General features: G+C 37.9%; 1 long non-coding RNA gene across 1 annotated transcript; it reads left to right on the top strand.

The window, feature by feature from the left end:
* Nucleotides 1-815: 815 nt before the first annotated feature.
* On the top strand, nucleotides 816-5,157 carry LOC147557465 (uncharacterized). Its single transcript, XR_015235260.1, has 4 exons — nucleotides 816-992; nucleotides 2,918-4,217; nucleotides 4,374-4,545; nucleotides 4,625-5,157. It is a non-coding gene; the product is annotated as an uncharacterized LOC147557465 (long non-coding RNA).
* The last annotated feature ends 1,900 nt before the right edge of the window (nucleotides 5,158-7,057 follow it).

The following is a 7,057-nucleotide window of genomic DNA, read 5'->3' as shown; positions in this document are numbered from 1 at the left end:
AATCTTGTTCCTCTCTCTATTGTTGGTAAATTTTTAGGATTGTTAGAACATTTTTGGGGTTTCTTCTTTCAGATCTTTGTTTGTTGGTAATATTTTAGGGTTGTTGGTACAGTTTTAGGGGTGTTCGAACATTTGGGGGTGTTCGAACATTTGGGTGTGTTTTCAAACAATTAGGGTTTATTCTTTCAAGTTCAGTACTCTGATCTTGAGTTTGTGATAAAACATTTTGGGTTGTTTTTTAAAAAAGTTTTAGGGTTAAGTTGCTCTACAGTTTGTGATAAACACATTTTGGTTGTTGTTTTATGATTTCGGAAGTATGCATCTTCACAGAAGGTAATTTGGGTGTTTATGGGTGTTTGATTTAACATTTAGGGTTGTGATCTGAAAGTTAGGTTTCTGAGGAGACATTTAGTACTTTGTTTTCGATTTTTGGGGGTCTGTCTTTGTTGATCTTTGTTGATGAAATGAATGATTTGTTTTAACATTCTGGGTTGTGTTAAAGAAATTTAGGATTATGTTTAGACATTTTGATTGTTGTTTGTGATTTCGGAAGCATGCATCTTCACAGAAGGTAATTTAGGTGTTTATAAATCTTCATCAAGTTTCTAGGTTAGGTTTGTTTTAACATTTAGGGGTGTGATACGAAAGTTAGGTTTCTGTGGAGAAATTTAGTACTTTGTTTTGGATTTATGGGTGTTTGTCTTTGTTGATGAAATGAATTGTTTGTTTTAACATTCAGGGTTGTGTAAAAGAAATTAGTATTATGTTTAGACATTTTAGTTGTGTACATACATTTTAGGTTTGTTTCAAACATGTGGGTGTCTAATACAAACATAACAAATTTTGCAGATAAATTTACAAAGATGGTTAAAGCTGCAACCAAAAAGGGAGATGGTCCTGCAACCAGACAACAGACTCCAGTAAGGGTTAGCCCTAGAAAGAGGGCTAGTGAAGAGCCATCATCCGCTGGGCCTAGCAAAAAAGGCAAGAAAGTAGCGAGTCCTAAACAGGCTAAGGTATGATATTCTATACACATATGTGCGAATGTCCTCTAATTAATGTTTGTGCTCTCTCAGTTCTTTTAATGGTTTGGCATATTTGTTAGTGTGTTGTCATTCTGTAAAGTGTTACTTCACACAATGATCTGTCAGTATTGTGCACACCATTGGCCTAGGCTTATTGTGTAGACACATTGCAAAATGATCTATCATTATCTATCGTGATGTAGCATTCAGTGTAGTGTTGAACATTTTGTTGAATGCCCTGAAATATCTGTTACTGTTTGTGTGAAGCATCGAGCGTGTACATCGAAAACGAGAGAGCCGATAGTGGAGGCTCAACCAACAGAGGCTAGGGAGCAGAAGAAGAAAACTACTTTAAATTACAAATGTAATTTAAGAGCAGTTTTTAAGGTGGCGCGGGAATCAATGATGGACATGACTGACGAGCAAAAGAAGATGTTGTTTGCTTCCCCATTCGGGGCCTTCTTTAAGGCACTGACCAGTGGGAGTTTTCGAAAAGAGAATGTGATGGAGAAGCCTAACAAAGCCATATTTGATCTCAACTGCTTCGACAAACAGAGCCAAGCCTTCAACATCGGAGGGAAGATGATTCAGTTCACTCTCGGAGATGTTGCTTTGCTGTTGGGAGTCCCCATGGAAGGACAGGTATATGAAGCATTCCCAAACAATGTCACCCTAGATGCCACAAAGGACCAGTTTCTGAGCAAGTATTTCAGAGACTGTATTGTAGAGGGAAAGTCTGCATCGTTTGGCGGCCCCAGCATCGAAAGGGCATTGAGTGTGGCTGCCAGAACAAAGGCTCATGCCATTGAGTTCTTGAAACTCTGGATTATGTACATGGCAGCGACATTCCTGTTTGCTTCAGCGGCCGGCTCCTCGGTGGTCGGGAGTTTTTATCACAATCTCCAAACGGAGAGAATGATAAATAGAGTTTCATGGCCGAGAGCTATTCACTCCTTCATGATGAAGAGAATCAACAAGCACTCGGATGACCCGACCAAAGCATCAGGCTGCCTGATCTGCTGCCCGTAAGTATTCCTGATCATGAACTCAAATGTTTCATAATTTCTTATAATGATAAAAGTCAAATTAGTTTGTTCTGACATTCTCTAATATGTTTCATCATTATTTTGGGGGACTTATACAATTCTGAAACATTTTGCAGAATGTTTGGGAATCTTATAATATGTTTTTTCATTCCTTGTGATGATATAGAAAAACACTTCTGACATATTTGTGTTTAATTTATTTGCAGTACTGGTATTGCATGCATACCAGGATCCATGAGGACCTGGTAGAAGAAGTAGGGGTAAGTCCTAGAATAGCACGATGGATGATCGAGCCATTCTTCCTTACAGGACTGGAAGCAGAACTGGATAGCATTGAAGAGGAGCAGGTAATGTGTTTTAACATTTACTATAATGTCTCTGTGATTTGAATAAATGTTCTAACATAATTGATGTCTAAGTGACATTGTTTGAAATGTTGGAGCATTTGTACGAATGTCTAAACATTTAGTTAGATGTATGAACATTTTGGGAAGTGTTGAGATAATAACCATATGTATCCATCCTTGTAGGTGAAGGTGGAGTTGGTGCCGGAGACTGTCGAAGAGGAAGATTTGTTAAAGTTCAGTGAGAGGGTGGTGGTGGAGATGAATGATGAGGAAGTTGAAAAATTGAAGGAGGAAGTTGAGAGGTTGAGAGAAGAAAATGAGTTGGTTAAGAGAGAGAGAGAAGTATTAAGAGAGGAATTGGAGAGGATGAAGAAAGAGAGAGAAGAGAAGAATGATGTTTTAGAATTTAATTTTGGTGTCGGAGGGGAGGTGGATGTTCGAGAGGAGGTGATTGGTCGAGAGGAGGTGGAGGGTGGGCAGGACGTACAAGGTGGACAAGAGGTGGTGGGTCGCCAAGAGGTAGAGAGTGGAGATGGTGGAGAAAATGTAGTGGAGCAGGAAGTAGCACAAAAAAATCCCGAACAAGTAAATGTAGAAGCCCGCAACGAACAAGAAAATAATGCCGAAGCCTAAACTAGAGAAGCGGAAATAGACAACAAGGGTAAGAAGGCAATTTCTGATGAGTTTGTAAAGGGTCAATCTTCAGGCGATGTGCAAAACTAGGAGCAGACAGAGAGCCAAGTAGCTGGGTCAAGTGAGTAAATGCTCACGCAATTTTTTACTTCTGTTGACATTCTTGTCTTTGCTTGAAAGGAAGGTAAAAATGTTGAAGAAAAAACCAGAATGCTTCAACATTTAACATAATGTTTTTAATTCAGTCTACATTGATAAAAGAAATGAATATTGTTTTTTTAGATTTAAGTTGGTTTTATTTCTAGTTTTTTTTTTAAACAACGTATTAACTTGTGTGGAATCATTTTATCTTCTCTGAAATTCTTACTTACTTGTCAGATGATTGGTATGAACATAAATTGTTCCGCCATCGTTACAAGTTTTTTGATAAACGGTAAGTAAAAGAGTTCTATCGTACTCCCACGATGTCTTTTACCACGACAATTGAAGACTGACTTTTACCACGAACGACAGTAGAGTGGTCGGCTAAGTAATAAATAAGAAACAAACAAGTGAGTGTTCTTCTCCACATAAATACGTAAAATGTTAGAACATCCGTGATAACGTTTATATATATTGATCAAGAATTGAAGAATTATTTATGTTAAGATTTGCTTTTCTATCGAATGTTAACTAGTTAAACGTGTGGTGGTGGGAACAGGTGAAAAGCAATTTCCAAGTTTTTTGAATGTAGGTCAAAATGAGATGGAAGAAGTTGACTTTCAGCTGACTTGGCCTTCAGCTTTCTTTTCAGAGGTTTGTGAGGTGGCAAAAGAATATGAAAACTATGAGATCGTGGAGAATGAAAGTTCTTCTGAAGATGATTTTGTAGATAAACCAAAGGTTGAAATGGCTGAAGTTGTTGAAAAGAAAGAGAAAAACGTACCAAATTCTTTGGTTAAGAGAGTTCAAACTCAGCCACGAACCCGAACTATGACCGAGAAAGCAAAGCAACTCGAGAAAAAAAAAACAATTAATGTAGAAGACATTGTAGAGTTGGGAGCCGGAAGGTCAGAAGAGGAGAAAGGTCAGGAGCTTGGAAACTGGAGAAAAAGCCCAGTCTGGAAAAATGTGAAGGAACAAGAAAAGGGTCTGTTGGAAGAATTCCTCAGGAATAGTGACAAAAGGTACGAGTAGGTTACTGTAATGTTGATGCACTGACACTAATGTTTGAACATTCGTGTTTGTGTTGCAGCATTTTTATTCGCTTACTGTAATGTCCCAGCATTTCTGAAATGTCCTAACATTAGAAAAGGTGACACTGTTTATTCCAAATTTTGCAGTACGAAGGTCTGGTTTAGTGACGGGATTAACGACATCTGTGGGAAGCAGCTCGATATGTTAATGATGAATCTCGAATGCGATTCACAAATAATTAACTGGGCGAGTTCCTTCCTCACTAATCACTAGAAATTGAAAGAAAAAAGTGTGCTATGCCTCCCATCCGAAATCTATGTAAGTTAAGTGATTAGGATGTTTTCCTATCATCTTTTATATGAGTGAACATTTTGATAACTTTGTATTTGTGGTACAGACAATGATAAAGGCTGAGGTAAACCAAGCTTCCATCGAACAAATGCTCAATCGTACGTTGAGTAATAATGTTGGGAAACCGGAAATATTATTTGTGTGTGCACCAATCTGTCAACCAACAACGGGAGACACTGCAAGGGGGGGGGGGCACTGGACACTCTTGATATATAATGTATTTCTCCATCGGTGGATCCATTATGATTCGATGTCATTTGATAAGAAGATGGCCAAGGAGTGTTTCGAAAATGCCAGGGAGTACGCGGCATATGTGGAGGATGTAATGGAAGAGGTGGGATTCACAATGTTTGGAACCCAACAAAAATATGCAGATGTTCTTGGGGAGCCAGAATTCCCTACACAGGGAGAAAAGTAAGTGTTTTCACTCTTTATTTGTTCCAACATTATGATGAATGCTTTAATTGGTTTGAAATTGTTCCAACATTCCGCGAAATGTTATTCCAAAAACCTTTCATGTTTTCAGACAATTGATAAAAAGACACGTAATTATTAGTAATGTAGTCTCATTTCCCATTATGTTTCAGTATTGTCTGTGACTGTGGAAACATTATTTGTTATGCTTTAACATTTCATTTGTGGCGTGAACAACCCGGATTGCGGTCTCTTTGTAATTTTGAAAATTGAAGAGCTGGTGGAAGACTGCATGACAACAGAACCAAAAGAGCGTACACAAAACCCAGATTGGGTTTCCCTGTCACAAAGGAAGAGGGCTAAGCTCACCCACAACATATTGAAGGAGAATACGATATCTTGGAGGATGGCCCGAGCTTGAAAGTGTGGTTGCCCAGACATATGTTTTTTTTTTTGTAAAGGATCTTTTAATAAAAAATGAAGTAGTTGTTCAGGTAACGGGTTATGTTCATATCACTAAACCCGAGACGACTTCATTCTTGATTAGATTACAAACAAATATGGTTTGTAAATTATTTTGGGATGTTAAGTACTTACAATGATTTTGAATGGGATATTTATGTGGAAACAATATGAAGTAAATTTGAATATATTATTATTTTTATTCTGGAACATATGTGACATGCATTGACGACAAAGAGTTTGTTTCAGGGAAGAACATACACAGAAATGTTAGAACATTCCTCCTAATGTTGGAACATAGTGACAAATGTTTGGGAAATATGTAATAATGTTCCTTCATTAATCAGAATGTACTAAAAAAAACTTCATAATATTGACACATTGTAAATAATAGCTAGACATGTAAGGATTCATTCACTGAACATTTTGTAGAATGTTAGGATTCATTCAATAGGCAAAAAAATATGTACTAAGACATTTAAGTCGATTTACTAAGACCAAAAGATTTTGCTAATACATTCAACACAATGTAGAGACAGTCTCTTACATGTTGAAACATATCGTTGAATGTTAAAGCATTTTGTAAAATGAGAACTATAGTTGGGCTCGACAAGTCGCACCGTTGTGATAAGCAGGTTGGTTGCACCTGCGACATATTCTTTTTCTCCTCGTAACATCTCCGGAAGTCTGCAACCATGTTGTACGTGGTCTGCCGGGTGCCCTTTTAAGTAGTGGAGGAAGAGTCTTGGATAATGGATCAAAAGTATAGGGTTCGTCAAAATTTGGAACGGGGTAAACACAATGTTGGTATGTGTTTCTGTAAGCCTCCACCGTCCAGACGGGATCATAAAAACATGTACTATCACCACGAGTCTTGTTGATGCATAACATTGCATGTTGACACGAAAGCGAATCTACTTGCCAATGCCCTTCCATAACAGAAGATATGATTAAATGTGAAAAAATAACTGAGTAAACTTAAAGTGTGTCGGTAACAGGGTTAATGGTGTTTCAACATTTCAACTGAAAAAGAGTAAACAAAATACCTATCCCATGGGAAAAAAGAATCTGCCCATGATTCCAGATTAAGGGATTGGAAAAACCTCTCCACATTGGTTCCACCCATCTCAACCATTTGTTCAATGGTTGCGTGATACTCACTCTCGGGTAATGCCCGTGCCGCCGTAAACATAAGACTCTGAAAATAACGTGATTGGCGCGCCTCGTTCCGTATTCTCAAGTTCAGATTACATCGTAAGTGCCAAGCACAGAATGAGTGATGAGCGGTGGGAAAAACATTCTTCACGCCTTTTAGAATTCCAGCATGTCTATCCGAAATAAAGGTGTAACGTTTTATCGGATCCACCACTAATTTCAAATTTTGCAGAAACCAATCTCAATTATGATCATTCCCAATGTCCACAACTGCGTAAGCAATGGAGAAAAGACCTAACAAAAAAAGAAAGAAATACAAAATTAGTTATGTTGATGCATAAAGCAATATTGCATTAGCATTTGCAGAAATGTCTACACATAATTGACGAATGAAAATTAACATATATAAATGATGCAGCATCGCACCGACTGCCGCGACATTTTCCAT

Source organism: Eschscholzia californica, unplaced genomic scaffold, assembly GCF_041429995.1.
Source record: "Eschscholzia californica isolate CP2 unplaced genomic scaffold, dmEscCali1.0.p SCAF_2, whole genome shotgun sequence".
NCBI classification, from domain to species: domain Eukaryota; kingdom Viridiplantae; phylum Streptophyta; class Magnoliopsida; order Ranunculales; family Papaveraceae; genus Eschscholzia; species Eschscholzia californica.
The sequence above is the reverse complement of the archived record's forward strand: the minus strand, read 5'-3'. Positions and strand labels throughout refer to the sequence as shown.